The 16251-nt window shown below is 40.5% G+C and overlaps 1 protein-coding gene across 17 annotated transcripts in view; it reads left to right on the top strand.

Moving 5' to 3' along the window:
- NRCAM (neuronal cell adhesion molecule) overlaps nt 1-16251 on the top strand; it is a 150291-nt gene that overhangs the window by 33934 nt on the left and 100106 nt on the right. For all 17 annotated transcript variants that reach the window (XR_014012533.1, XM_081211446.1, XM_081211449.1 and 14 more), the window contains exon 2: nt 16042-16126. The gene's annotated coding sequence lies outside the window, so the exon portion shown is untranslated. The remainder of the gene's footprint in view (nt 1-16041; nt 16127-16251) is intronic.

The following is a 16251-nucleotide window of genomic DNA, read 5'->3' as shown; positions in this document are numbered from 1 at the left end:
AAAATCCTACATCCAGCACTGCTTCCAAAATCTTATCCAGCACAGAGAAACATGTGTATGTATCGATAAAACATTACAGGGGAAAATATTGATGTGATTGTGTTGTATGTGATCATATATACATCAATATTGTACATATAATTCTATCAAGATTCATTTTTCTGTAATGCTTTATTGCACATGTGAGTCATGTCCAGGTTAGACTACTATAATATGCTCTACATAGGACCCTTAAACAATGTTTATAAATTACCGTATTTTTCGCTCTATAAGACGCACCTAGTTTTTGGAGGAGGAAAACAAGAAAAAAAATATTCTGAATCCCAGAAGCCAGAACAGCAAGAGGGATTGCTGCGCAGCAAAAGCAGCGATCCCTCTTGCTGTTCTGGCTTCTGGGATAGCTGCACAGCCTGCATTCGCTCCATAAGACGCACACACATTTCCCCTTACTTTTTAGGAGGGAAAAAGTGAGTCTTATAGAGCAAAAATACGGTAATAAATGAACAATTTTAATGGTATGTCTGCATTGTCTATTGGGTGCTGGATCAGGGATATGTGTATATAGTTTGAGCTAACATATGGGTTGTTTTGTATATATTGTATATTGCTTAGGTGGTGCTGTGGTCTAAACAACTGAGCCTTTAGGGCTTACTGATCAGAAGGTTGGTGGTTCCCCATGACGGAGTGAGTTCCTGTTGCTTTGTCCCAGCTTTTGCCAACCTAGCAGTTTGAAAGCATGCCAGTACAAGTAGATAAATAGGTACCACTGAGGCGGGAAGGTAAACAATGTTTCCATGCGCTTTGGTTTCCATCACAATGTTCTGTTGCACCAGAAGTGGTTTAGTCATGCTGGCCACATGACCCAGAAAGCTGTTTGTGGGCAAACGCCAGCTCCCTCGGCCAGAAAGCGAGATGAAGCGCTGCAGCTCCATAGTTGCCTTTAACTGGACTTAACCATCCAGGTGTCCTTTACCTTTTACCTTTACCTATTGCTTATGACTTTTGTATTTGTTAACTGTACTGGTGTTTCATTAGGTATAGCTGGAAAATTTATAAGTTTATTGCAGCATTTTTATTACCAGATAATCATTGTTTTTGTATGATGACAGCATATTTGGGCTATACGTTGGAGGAAAAGGGATACAAATAAGGAAAGATAGCTATTATGGTGTACAGTTTAGGGGACAACTTCAGAAGTGGTCTTATTTTGTTGGTTACCAGAAAATGCCCACATGTTTAGACCATAAAATCTGCTTTGCACATTAATTTGTGTCAATAGAAAAACTGGTTCCTGTGAGGTCAGACCATAGGTCTAAAGTTTGTTTCAGTTTGGTAGAAAAGTAACTAGGATACAGTTTCTTCCTTCAACCACATTAACATTAGCTAGGAATTCCTGTTAGGGCACAAAGAATAGAATGGGTATTTTATTGTTCAAGTCCAGCATTAAAATAGCTGAATAATGACAGCATGGCTTCATGAATTAAACTGTTATTTTGTCTCTTATTTCATAAGGACACACAAATCCTACATATATTTTTCCTTTCAGTGGTATTTTCAAACTTTTTCATGCACATTCCAGCTTTTTTCCTGCATACCATAATTATATTTATATGTAGGCATTATTTTCACTACCCAAGCATCAACATTATTCTCTAAAAATATCTATCTATCTATCTATCTATCTATCTATCTATCTATCTATCATCATCTATATCAGATGGATGAAAGAGAACAAGAGGAATGTGTGGTTTCCATATGGGAATTCTGGGGACAAATATATAAGTAGATTTCTGCCTCTGTATTTTCAAAGCATAAATACAGTTAAGTCATATACTGGAGATATATGGGAAGTGTTTTATTTGCATTAGTTAAATAAGCACTGTAGTCAGAAGCCACCTATTCCCTTGCTGTTTCTAACTCATTCAGATTTAGATTTCTGATACTTAACCTTCTGATGATTATAGAAGACTGGAACCCTGTTCAAGTGTTCTGAACATGGTTTAAACTAAGCAACACATGTGGAGTTGAAAGTATGCTCAAATATGTTAGCTCTGCATATACCCATCACCATCCCTGGGAAGCCTCCTGCACATTTTGGAGCCCCAAAATGCACAGAACCACCCATGGGGGCTCAGGAGGCACTGATATGTGAAAATGCAGCTTTCATTTCCTAATGGCCAGTTGAAATGCTTGTTAGCGTACAGTGTTATGTATGTACCTGCCACCCCAACTGAATCTGTTTCTTGCATTTTGCTGAGAGAATTAGGAGGCAGAAAATGTTGGCGAAGGAAAAAAATTAACACAACGTATAAACAGTCAAATCCCACTTATGTTTTCTAGTTTCTATGCTTCATTCATCTCTGCTGTTTGGTTAGCATAGATCGTTTCTCTTTAGCAATGATTAAGAAGAGTTGGAATGAGTGGTGGAAAGTGTCACCAAAACAGAGATATTGGGAATAGAGATTAAGACCACCAGTATGTATAAACAAATGTAAATATATGACACAAACTGGAAAGAGATAACATGGATTTTATTTTTAGAGCTGTCCTAAAAGCTTGTCTATAATTGAAGAAAATAAATAAAACAGCCAAATGTTCTGCCATCATCCCTCTGCTGTTTAGTGCTTGATATGAGCTACTTCAAGGTTTTATTGATGAGTTGATTTCACTGAAAGATTGAAATACAATAGAGTAATTAAACCATATCCTCACTATCCTCATTAGATAGTGCTGCCAAAGCACTGAAGCACTGATGAAACACTTTTCCTAGGTTTACACGGCTGCCAGAATGAATAGACAGAGTCAAATGCAAGAGTATCAGGCATGTTGCAAAAGTGAAACTTCCAAGGCAGGGCTGGAAACAAGGGGAGATATGCACGTGTTGCTTCATCACTGCTCATCTCACACAATTTGTTGTTTTAACTTCATTGTCTTTGGATATTCACAATATTTCTTCTACTCCCCTCGCCCCCCCCCCATTTTATTCTGTGTGTCTTTCTTTTTTGACGGTTGCTCCCTACGCAGTAGAAAAGGTCCCATTCATAGCTGTAACTCATGCCACATATAGATCATTATTTAAATAAAAAGAGTTTTATCCATTTTATGCCAACTGCTTTTGCTTGTCTACCTGAAAGTAGCATATATGTTTCATGAGTGTGATTTATTTTCACAACAAGAAAAGCTTAATGAGTATCCTTGGATGTGTAATCAGTGGGGAGCCATCAACCTATATGTGATATTTTTAGACATCTCTTAGCTAAATCACTGATCCAAATGTAAAATTCATCACTTGGGACTCATAGGCATTTTACACACTCAGGGGGACATTTGGTTCATAAACCAATGAATGGATTATGCTGGCCCATATGTTGTTTTTCTTCTTTGGCAGACATATTTTATAATCTTCATTAAACAACATGCATAATTCAGTGTTATTTATATAGTAGGGATTTTTGATAGCATGTAGATACTTGCCATATTTTATTTTATTTTTAGCAAATCACTATCTTCAACAAAATTTAATGCTGTGATTTTAATTAACTGAGGTGAAAAATAGGCAAAACACTGTGGATAATTTTATTTTAGAGTTCTCTTTATCTTTAGCAATGAATTTCTGTACAAAGTCTGTCTTCCTGTTCAAACTTTAGTACTTCCAACTTGCATATCAATAAATTATTTTTTTACTTCCATATTAAGTTGGGCACACACTGTGTGTTGCTTGTGTTGGTCTGTATTACAAAGTTCAATTTAAAGCTTCAAAAACCAGTTATTTCATAATTTCATAATTTTATTGTTTCATTTTCAGCAGTGGAAGTGCTGTTGTATGCAAGAGAGAGTACGGCACAAATAAAAAAATAGTTAAGTAGAATAAAAGTTCAAAATAGCATATGCAATGTTCCTTCATGTAAGTGTGAACTGGAGCCAGATCTTTTGAAATATGGTGGATTTAGGCATGATCAACAGGTTTTTTTGAATCAGCTGTTGAAAGAATTTCAGCAAGTGGGTGTTGTGGGGATGGGGAGGAGAGAAGCACATGATTAAAGTGTTAAGTTAAAATAATGGCATCATTTTTGTTCCTATATATTCATAAGAACATGGGACGTGGGTGGCACTGTGGGTTAAACCACAGAGCCTAGGACTTGCCAATCAGAAGGTCAGCGGTTCGAATCCCCGTGATAGGGTGAGCTCCCATTGCTCGGTCCCTGCTCCTGCCAACCTAGCAGTTCAAAAGCACATCAAAGTGCAAGTAGATAAATAGGTACCACTCCAGCGGGAAGGTAAATGGCGTTTCCGTGCGCTGCTCTAGTTCGCCAGAAGTGGCTTAGTCATGTTGGCCACATGACCCAGCAGCTGTACGCCGGCTCCCTCGGCCAATAAAGCGAGATGAACGCTGCAACCCCAGAGTTGGCCACAACTGGACCTAATGGTCAGGGGTTCCTTTACCTTTACCTTTATTCATAAGAATAGTATTCAGATTGACTGTATTGCACCAGGGACCAACTGAATGCATGGTTTTGTAGTACATTTATCAATACATTTAATAAATTTATTAATTTATAAGCTACTTTATCAGAATTCTGAAAACAGCTTATAAAGTTCTAAATTACACAACATAATACCATGAACGAGTGCTTGCTGAAATCACTAAATCCCGGTAGAAAAATGTGCAGGAGTGGAAGCAGCTATAAAGACTCCTTTTAGAAGAACATTTTAAATCTAGAGGCCCTTGTCTTATGTATCCACTTTCTGTGTTTCAGTTGGTGGAGGCTTAGTGATGGGGGAGAAATTTAGTTGCTTTTTTAAAAAGAGAGTTTTTATTTCACAATGCTTAAATCAAGCATACATGTATACAATTGAAAAATAGGTCACATCCTTTCAGTGGCGTAGCGTGGGGGGTGCAGGGGGGGCCGGCCGCACCGGGCGCAGCATCTGGGGGTTAGGGTTAGGGGGCGCAAATCCACGGGTTAGGGGACGCAAATCCACGGGTTAGGGGGCGCAAATTACTTGCCTTGCCCCGGGTGCTGACAACCCACGCTATGCCACTGCATCCTTTAACATAGATTTTCTGTAGCCCTCTCTCAGCCCTGATCTTTCCCCTTCTCTTGGAACATGGATGATGAGGCCCATCTGACTGCTGTGTGGCCCACTGCTGCAATTAATTTTTTTGGTTTTTTGCTGTACTTTTATTATGTCCATTTCCTTGATAAATATATTGGCTTCTCATTTAAGTTATGCAAACTTTAAGATGTGGGATTTGGATTTTAATTCATTGCAGACGCTTTTGAGCTGGGATCCTTCCCCACCCCACCCCTCCTGTAGTCAGTATGCAATGGAATGGGTTTCTGAAAGAAAAAGGATAACCACAGGGGCTTTAAAAAGTTAGGTACTAACTGCACCCCAGGTTTCCAGAATGATTGATCATAAAAAAAGTTCTGATGGTGGCAGAGGATTGCCTTCTAAGTTGAAAACCTGCAGACGCTTGTAGCAGGCTGCTTTTAGTGAACTCAGTCCTTTGAGATAGGTATTATCTGTTCTACAGAAGCAATTCCAAGACTGTCTAGCTGTTTCAGTTTTTCTGCTTACTTGAATTATATTATTATCTATGAAATGTATTCTGCATTTTCTTTTTCTTTTTTTATAACCTGAGGACATTTCTACTAGCTGATCATTCTGCATGAATTGCCCCACTTCAGAATTCATTTATAGATAAGAGAGGTGGAATATTTTTGATTTTTTTTAAAAAAAATAGAATTCGCTTGTAGTAACTTTTTGGTCTGGAATGCTTCCTACTAATGTATTTCTAATTGTTTCTAACATTTAGAATAATTCATTTATATAAGTAGTGTGCAAACTAATTTATTATTAAACCCTATAAAGTTCATGAAAATGTCATCCAAATATAATGTGTAATTTATGTCTAGATGCTGCTGCTTCAAGATATGATCACCATCAAATCTGAAAGCATTTTAATTCTAGTATTATCTAGTATTTCTTAAGTCATATCCCCAATGATAATCAATCTTTTTCCTAGCACCTCAACACTTTTTCACAATTGTTCTTGTTTATATTTGTGTGTAAATGAGGAACCATTGTGGTATAGTGCTTAGAGTGTTGGACCTGCGAGACCTAGGGTTCTGTTCCCCCACTCACCTGGGTGAACTTGGGCCAGTAACAGTCTCTCAGCCTAGCCTACCTCACAGGGCTGTTTTGAGGGTAAAGTAGAGGTGGAGACAGTGGCGTAGCGTGGGTTGTCAGCACCCGGGGCAAGGCAAGTAATTTGCGCCCCCTAACCCGTGGATTTGCGCCCCCTAACCCTAACCCACCAGATGTTGCGCCCGGTGCGGCCGGCCCCCCTGCACCCCCCACGCTACGCCACTGGGTGGAGAGAACCTCAGAGGATAACTAGGATATAAATGCAATAGATAAACCAGTGATTATACATAGAACAATGGAGAAAAGGAGCCTGATTCGCAATGTTTTTCTGGAGCAAGGAATTGCTGAGGACATGGGGCACAACCTTGACAGTTGCATTTTATCTGTGTGCTCGTGTTAAATGACTAGAATGGGGAGGGTATTAGATCCCAAGTAGTTGCATCATGAACAAGGCAGTAACTAAACACTTGGTCCCTTTCTTGCTTTGGTCATGGCTCAGTTCCATCAAATTTACCCCATGTAAAATGACAACTATGCACCCACATCTATGCATTTATACTCACATGAAACTTGGGTGGGGGATAGAAGAGAGGGGGGATTAGTGCAGGATGCTAAGCTTCTACTCCCTTGCTCAACAGCAGTGCTATCACAGCAGTGATTTGGGGGGATACAAAGCAGGATCGGTGAAAAGCATTGCCTGGGGGTGGGGTGGGATTGTACAGAACTAGACAGAGAGGCTTGGGGGTCCACATCCCTTATCCCTGCCTTGAGCTAGAGGTCTCCCACTCCTGTCCTATTCATAAAACAAGGACAACTACTGTTAATCCTATATTGTAGGTTTAGGAGCAGCTTGGGTTCAGGTCTGGGTAAGTCACGGCTGCTTTGTTGTCATGAAAAAGATGGAGTCCTTGGAAGACACAGCGATTATTAAGATGAAAGGGGTTGAAGTGCTATATATACCCCTATATAGCTGTTAAATGTTGATCCTGTACAGGAGTAAGCCATATGGTTCCTACCAGATGTTGCAGGACTACAATTCCCATCATCATAGGTATGATAGCCATCTTCAAATATCCAAATGGTTGTCACATGAAAGATGGAACAAGCTTGCTTTCTTCTGCTCAGGAGGGCAGGACCCGAACCAATGGCTTCAAGTTACAAGAAAGGAGATTCTGACTAGACATCAGGAATAACTTTTTGACAGTAAACACTGTTCAACAGTGGAATGAACTTGCTTGGAAGGTGGTGGGCTGTCATTTATTGGAGCTTTTTAACAGAGTTTGGATGGCCATCTGTCATGGATGCTTTAGTTGAGATTCCTGCATTGCAGGTGGTTTGACTAGATCAGTGGCGTAGCGTGGGTTGTCAGCACCCGGGGCAAGGCAAGTAATTTGCGCCCCCTAACCCATGGATTTGCGCCCCCTAACCCTAACCCCCAGATGTTGCGCCCGGCGCGGCCGCCCCCCCCTGCACCCCCCATGCTACGCCACTGGACTAGATGACGCTCAGGGTCCCTTCCAAAGCTACAATTCTATGATTCTATCCCTGACCATTGACCATGGTGGCTTGGGCTGATTGAGTTCAGCAACATCTGAAGGGCACCATGTTTGCTACCCCTGCTTTGGCCCTGTATATAACACAACCCCTGAAGTCTTCAGGGAGTGTAGGAGTTATAATTATATCCTCTGTGCCCCCCCCCCCAAAGCACTATAAGGCTCCTATTTCAGGAACACTTGCGAAGTGAGGCTTTGCTAGAACGGTGTCCTGGTACGAGGAGGAGTTTTCTTCAGAATGAGAAGGACTAAGAGTTTGCATTGTCCTGCGACTAACTGCAGAAAAATCTTGTCATCCTGATTTGTATGATAATGGTATGCTTCCAAATGCCGGGAAACAGCAGTGGGAGAGGGTTATTTCCCTCGTGGGTGATACTGCATTGCAGTGGTTCCATTCATTCTGGGATGACTGTCTTGAGAGGGTGGTATTGGGGAATTTCTGCAGTTGCTGTGGCAATTGTGCTATGACGCTCCACAGGGTCCAGTCTTATCTCCATGCTGCTTAACATCTATGTGAAACTGCTGAGTCAGATAATCTGGGGATTTGGGGTGCATTTCATGAATATGCTGGTGGCATGTAGCTCTACTCTCCTTTTCATCTAACCAAGATAAGGTTATAGGAATGGTAAATTGGTGCTTAGCTATGACAATGGGCAGGATGAGTAAAAAACAGAAGTTCAGCCCAGAAAGGCAGAGACACTGTTAGGAGATTGTTTGTTTGCTCAGATGAGTGATACTTTTTTGATATGGGGGTGCACTCACTGTAGAACAGGGTTTCCCAAACTTGGGTCTCGAGCTATTGTTGGACTACAATTCTCATCATCTCTCACCACTGGTCCTGCTAGCTAGGGATGATGGGAGTTGTTGAAATACAACAACAGCTGGAGACACAGGTTTGGGAAACCCTGCTCTAGAGAATCAGGTTTGTAGCTGGTGGGTGTTCCAGGGTCCATCACCATCATTAGAAATGCAAATAAGCTTTGTGGCACAGAGCTTAAGGTGGTATCTCAAGTATGACCCTGGGGACTTTCACCTAGGAGTTTTTTGTAGAGTCTGCTGTTTACGCTCACAAGTTATGTATAGCATCTACTCTTCAAAATGATGTCCATATTATTTTCCCATTTAATCCAGATTTACAGTTAAGTAAAACAAAAACATAAATCTGGATGTCGAGGTAGAACTATGGAATAACATTTGGTTGAGGACCATAGTGTGTGGAAACTGCAAAAAACTTGCAGCAACAAGTCCACAAAAACTGCTGGGTGGAAGAGTTCCCTACCTGCATGTAGACAACTTGCCTTCAGTAACCCCTGTTCTTGTCTGCCAGTATGATAACTCTGATCCATTGTACATGTGTGACTGCATTTTATAAGAAGGTCTGGAGATATCGGTTACAGGACAGAATAAGACACCCAAACACTGGGATTTGGTTCTTCTTCACATTCATTGGCTCCTGATCCATTTCCAGGCCAAATTCAAAGTTCTGATTTGACCTACATGGTTGAGTCCTCTGTATCTAAATGATCATCTCTTTCCATTTGCACCTGCCCACATCCGGGCTCATGCAGCGGGATGGGCAGCCAGGTTCACTTGTCCTGGGCCTTGGAGGTTTAAGGCAGCCAACAGGTGCCTGCCAGGTTTACACTGTCATGCAAAGAATGCCCTGGGCCTCCAACGACCAGGTACTTAATGGGTGAAACAGCCATGGGAAAAATGGCCATGCCTGTCCATATGCACTGCAAGTCTTCAATAGTAAAATCGGGACCTGCGTTACTGCATACGGGCAGTGGCGTAGCGTGGGTTGTCAGCACCCGGGGCAAGGCAAGTAATTTGCGCCCCCTAACCCGTGGATTTGCGCCCCCTAACCCGTGGATTTGCATCCCCCACCCCTAACCCCCAGATGTTGTGCCCGGTGCGGCCGGCCCCTCCTGCATCCCTCCACGCTACGCCACTGGTGGGGATTGAATCAAAACTACACACACACCTCTATCTAGAAAAACAGAAGACGTGTTCACACGCTGCACTGAACACAGATACAGTGGGTTTGGTGTTTGTGCGACGGAGTGTACACTTGATTTGAACAGTTCAGCTGCAGATTCCTGGAAAGTTAACATGTGAATACCGTCTGTACTGTTCACTCCATGAAGGTGGCATATGAATAACCGTGCACATGTGCACCTCGACCATTTGTGTACAAAGATTGTGTTCCTTCAATGTATAAACACCTTTGGTCAGACAGACAGGGGTGTGCGTGCAAGTTGTTCCTATTCGTTTTTAATGACACAAGGTTATATACACAAACACACCAGGTACTCCCAGCTAAGACCTCGACTATAAAGCGGACAAACTCTGGTTGAGTCTTCTTGCCACGATCCAGCCGAAGTGTAGCACGTTCAGGCTGCAATCCTAACCCTACCTTGCACGAGAGTAAGCGCCATTGGAACACAACAGGCCTCAGTTTGAGGTATTCGGACAGCAATCCCGTGCGCACTTATATATGGGGCTTAAGCACTCTTGGTCACCGCAGGGCTTACTTTCAAGTCATTACTGTACAGACCCTCGCCCGCCCGCCGGCTTCCTCTCGGAGGGTTTTGGGGAGCGCAGGGCGCGGCGAGGCCCCTCGGAGCTCTCCTCCCTCCCAGTCAGCAGAAGCAGTCGCCGCCTGTGGCTGGGCCGAGGGGATGGCGGCGGCGGCGGGGTGCGGAGGCTGCCCGTGCCCAGCCAGGCGTCACTGCAAGCAGTGAGTGGAGCGCAGCCGCAGCGGTGGCGCGCAGCGGGGGGCGCGGCGCGCTAGGGCGCAAGGCTGGCGGTGGCGGCGGGGAGCCCGGCGGAGGAAGGAACCTGTCCCTTCCCTCTGGACTCGCGCCCCCCCAGATGTTGCGCCCGGTGCGGCTGGCACCCCTGGCACCCCCCACGCTACGCCACTGCATACGGGTGTGTAGCATCAGATCAGATTGGCCACTGCTGCCACAGTGGCACATCTCATGGGCTGTGAGTCTGTTGGAGCCACATGTCTGGTGCCAGCGTTATCTTGTGTTGGCAGGGCTTGGGTAATAATGAAACATGTAGAAATAGTTTTGCAAGCATAGATGATAAGTGCACAATCCTTGAAAGATCAGTGTAGAGTGCAAAAAGTTTTCGAACTTTTGTTTTTATCCTCATTTTCCCAGGTTTATCTGAGCTACCCTGACATCTTATGTAACTGGAGTGGCTTTATTTTTCTTTAAGTTTATATCTTTATTCTAACAAGGCTCTTGCCCCGGGCCTCAGACAAGAACAATATTTGTTCTTCTAAATGGATATTATACTATTAAAAACCTCAGTGGTAACAATTAATCATTTTCATCAAGTGGTTTTGAACAAAACAAAAATGTTTAGATTGCATTATGCAAATCATATTAGGCTGCAGTTCAGAATACACAGTCACTTAGAAGTAAATTTCATTTGAAATCATTGGGACATCCCATTGAGCAAAGTGTCATTAAGGTTAGTTAGTTACTTAGCTAATTAGTTAGTTAAATGAATTTGTTTGAAATACGCACAATAATTTTTCCTAAAAATGGAAGAGCTTTTTTCAATTGTGATTTCACCTGGCCAGCTCATCTTTATTCTGAAAATAGATATAAAACCTGTTGTACAGGTGAGTGCTTAGACATGACTAAGAGTATCAGTTTGCAAAGTAGGAGTAGTTTGAAGGCTTAAAAAAAAAAAAGAATTCTATCACAAATCAATTGTTTGGCTCTGGCTAGTTGCCATCCCCAAAACCCAAATGACAGATTTTGGTGTGGGTTTTGAGATTATTGTTTACCACAGTGCCTTCCTCCCTTGAATGTTTTGAGTAGCCCACTGGGTAGCTACTGTTTGGAAAGTAATGGGTCACAGTAGGAGGCGAAAGGGGGACGGGTTCCAGAAGCATTTAGTGTTTAATGGGGCTACTGCTGTAGTGAAGCAGTGTGCAGAAATAATTCTGATTAGACTTGGTCAATCAAGCTACAGAATCAGACCTGTCCTTCTCCTATTCATGTCTAAAGAACGGAAAACTGTCATTGTTCAGAATAAAATCTTAGAACTTTCCTTCAAAATACAGTTTTCAATTCATTTGTATATGAAGCAGGTTGTGAGAGGATGTAGAGAGAAGAAAACAGAGGGACAAATAGACTACAACAAGTCATGATAACATCAGCCAGAGCAAAACCCTAAAGACTAATGTAGATTTCAGTGGGAGTGTTAAGTATTTACACTACTTAATTATTTCCATTCAAACTAGTTAAATCTATGCATGTTTATTTTGGGCTAGATTATCACCTTAGAAATTTTGCAGGTGTTGTACTAATATTAACTTCATGGCATGCTTAATTTATAGTATACAAATCATTTAGCTATTGAACAGGCAGGTACTGTTAAAAGGTATTGACACTTATTTGCCTATTGAAATGGGTAAATGAAGCCGTAACAAAAAATAAAATGAAATGAAAACTTAAGTATAATTATTACAAAAAGTAACTTTGTGTTCAAAATATATAATGTTACCTACCAAGCCCTAGGACTAGTGATAACCCACATCTAGAATAGCTTTGGTTAAGACACTCTCACTCTTAGCTTTGTTAAGTGTGAGAGGTCATGAGACTGCACTTAGTGTTAGGCTTCTTTGACAATATGCTTTGAAGTAGATTATGTTACATGGTGATTGTACTTTTGTGAAGTTTCTGAACAGGTCTTTAGGGAAACTAAGTGGGCATCAAAGGAGCATTTCTTATTGTTTTGAGCATGCAAAACAGCAAGGGAAACATTTTTAGTTGAATTTTTCTAGAGCCACATTGTGTGCTTGTCAGCAAAGAGATATATTGTATTTATAGATGTCATATTTTTCCACAGGGGGAAGTTTGAAAGGCATCATTGTTCTTGGCTAATTGTGTCAAGGCAATTGCTTGAAAAGTAAATGAGGATAAAGTGATAAATCTGGTGTATCAGCCTTGTGCATAATGTGGTAATCTATTCTAACCAATCCTGACTTTCAGAACATTTTTCTTTTCCTGAGTTGAAAGACTTCTTTGTCACCATAAAGAGATTGTTTCTGTGGAGTTACCATGTTTATCTGATCAGAACTGAGTACTACTAGTCTGATTATCAAATGCTGTGGCAGATAGCTAGGTCAAAATCATATCAGAGCATAGAAATAAAAAGTCAAAGAACAGTAAATATAAGGGCATATGCAGGGTAGAGGCAAGACCTTAAGGGAATCCTGGTACTTAACTCTTATAACTCTGAGAATCAGGAGTTATAGTAATGCTACTTTCTGCAACAAATGTCTGCTATTAAATATAATAGAACCATATTCTGAATAAGTAAGAGGTTCAAGCAACTAAGCAGATTTTCTTGCTTTTAAATAAATACAGGGAAGTATTTAACCCCTATTGTATAGCTACAAAGCCCTTGCTGATTGCACAGTGAAGCTTGGGAGGTCCAAAAGGATGTGATTGGCTCTTTAAAGGCAGCTCTCTTTTTTTTGGTACCTCTTTAGCAGCAGCAGAATTCAGCAGCACAGGGATTTATTAGCAGGATTGCTATGAGAGGAAGACTTCTTAATCAAAGTTTTAACTTCTATATCCTGGAGATGAAAAGCAGAACAAAAGTGCATTCATAAGGTACCATATAGAATTATTTTGAAGGTATTACTGATACATCTAGTTAATACTAAGTAGTTAACAAAATTTTGTTTTGCACCAGTTCATCAGTTTTGCTAACTGTGTTTTAATAGATGTTTTAAAAATGTGAAGACGAAACTAAATTGGATCTAATTAATTCAGTGCTTTACTGGGGGTTGAAATTGGCACCTTTATATTACATGAAGTTCATATAAAGGTATGGACATGCTATCTTTATAAATTCCAATAGCAAATGAAAAACAATTCTGGACCACCAAAGTTCATTAGCAAAGTTCCTGTTCTCTTCTATGCAGAAAGAAACTTACTTTGTATGCTGGAATATCTATTTAAGTTCTAATATTGGCCGATGAGAAAAGGAAAAGCTTCTTTCAATATTGATTTTTGGATTTTTGTTCATATCTCATTCACTTGACTTTCTAAATATATTTTACACAGGCAATTATTTTCCTCCCAGTTACACATTTACCAACATTTAACATATCTGAAATTTCATTGAATTTTATACCTAATGCAAATCTTCATAACATATTTTAATTAATATACTATTTTCATGCACTAAAAAGCACAAAATTCAGTCGTGGTTTTGTTGTTACAGCTTCATTAAACCAGAAGCAAGCATGTCAACATTTTCTGTTTACTGTTGTTCCACAGTTGACTTGTAACATTATTTGTATAATACATTCTTATTTACAACTGCTCATGTTTTGAACTATACTATTATTTGAAAAAACCTATCAGAATTTTTAATTTTATGTTAAGCTGATGTACTTGCAGTAGATAATCATGTTTTGTGCAGACTGTTTTTTTGTGCAAGATTGATGGGACATAGTTACATTAGGAGCCCTTCTTGTGCTATAGAACCCCAAGGCAGAAAATGAACGTGCTTGCTATTAAACAAAAGTGAGATCACTGAGAAATCTGCTTGTAACAAATGCGTTGTATCGAAGTCATACAAACAGTAGACTCGTTAAAATCAATAGTTCATACTAGCTTGCTAAGGCTCTATATCGAACCACGTGTATTCCAGTGAATTCAATGGGGCTCACACCTAGGTAAGTGGAGTTAGGATTGCTGCTTAACTTTATGTCTAACAAAGTTAGTAAAGTCCATTGATTTAAGTGGGTCTACTCTATGTATGATTTAGTTCAGTACAGTGGTACCTCAGGTTAAGTACTTAATTCGTTCCGGAGGTCCGTTCTTAACCTGAAACTGTTCTTAACCTGAAGCACTACTTTAGCTAATGTGGCCTCATGCTGCCGCCGCGCCACCGGAGCACAATTTCTGTTCTTATCCTGAAGCAAAGTTCTTAACCTGAAGCACTATTTCTGGGTTAGCGGAGTCTGTAACCTGAAGCGTATGTAACCTGAAGCGTATGTAACCCGAGGTACCACTGTATAACCCATTGTATTTAAGACTAGCATAAAATAAAAGCATGATATTTGGGATTAATAAATATTCATACATCAAGAACCACAATGTAATGTGGGTTTTGAGATTTGTATCTATCTCACAACAGCGTTATATATTTTGTATCGATAGATATAACCAAGCAGTTAAAGTCTGAACAATTCAGCAATTTAAGCATTCCTTTTTACACTATTGACAGTAAGTGTTATATAAGTCTATGCAGAGTTGCTGTTGTATGTGTGAGCATGCTTTTTTAAAAAAAATTGTGTACACACAGAACAAATTAAATACGTATTTAACTATGACTAATGATAGAGTACTAACCTACTGTATAATAGTTGCCATCCAGTTAACCCTCAGTTAACTTGTGCTAAATTCAGAGAAGGATAAAATACTTTGCTTTCTGTTGGTATCCACCACCCCCCCATTATGGCTTGTAACTGTATCATCTTCAACTTTTTAAGGCAGGGGTTCTCAAGCTTTCTACTCTCAATGCCCACCTAAGACAATGACACTGCAGTCCCTTTTGGGGGCAGGGTGGGAGTTTGAACTTATATAGCTTGCATAGTTTGAACTGGCAATGCCAAATGCAGTTCTGAGTCCACATAGTTTTTCTTTGTGATAGTCATACCTTGGAAGTCAAACGGAATCCATTCCAGAAGTCCATTTGACTTCCAGAACGTTTGAAAACCAAAGCATGGCTTCTGATTGGCTGCAGGAAGCTCCTGCAGCCAATCGGAAGCCATGGAAGCCCCGTCGGAGTGTCGGTTTCCAACAATAGTTCACAAACCGGAACACTCACTTCTGGGTTTGTGATGTTCGGGAGCCAAAACGTTCGAGAACTAAGCTGTTCGAAAACCAAGGCACAACTGTATTAGGTACTGTTTAATTAGCAGAATCCTCAGTCTAAAAATGTGTATTACCTACTTGAATAAGAGCACTGCACTTGTAGCATGTGAAGGCATAGTGATAAAACTGAATGCTAAATCACAACCTGTTAGCAGCATGCGGTCAACAGCAAAGGGATACATTTAATTGGAGTTGAGAACTTGTTTCAGCTTGAGGGCCATATTCTAGATAACAGTAGCACTAGAAAAAACAGTAGCACTAGAAAAAAAACAAACATTTACTGCAAACATTAGAGCCTTCATAGCAGATGTTGGGAGCTATTGCCTTAGTACAGCAACTCCCAGCAAAATAGTATGTACAGTTTAAAATATGCAATGAACAATATAAAAATTCATACTGTCCTTCTATTTCAGTTCCAATCATTTCTTGAAGACCGGGGGTTAAAAAAAGAGGTGATCAAACTCAGACTGACTCATCAAAACCAAGCCTTAAACAAAGGTAAAATCATTCTTATTTTGTCTAATTTCTGGGATGTAGGTTATTGAGAAATTCTTGGACATCTTGTAGGAGAAATTGAATGGCCTTTTTCTGCTTTTTTATTTAAGATTTGGAGGCATAAGACT

The sequence above is a fragment of the Podarcis bocagei genome (genome assembly GCF_964188305.1).
Source record: "Podarcis bocagei genome assembly, chromosome: 10".
NCBI classification, from domain to species: domain Eukaryota; kingdom Metazoa; phylum Chordata; class Lepidosauria; order Squamata; family Lacertidae; genus Podarcis; species Podarcis bocagei.
Note: the sequence above shows the minus strand (reverse complement) of the source record. Positions and strands in the feature narration are given on the sequence as shown.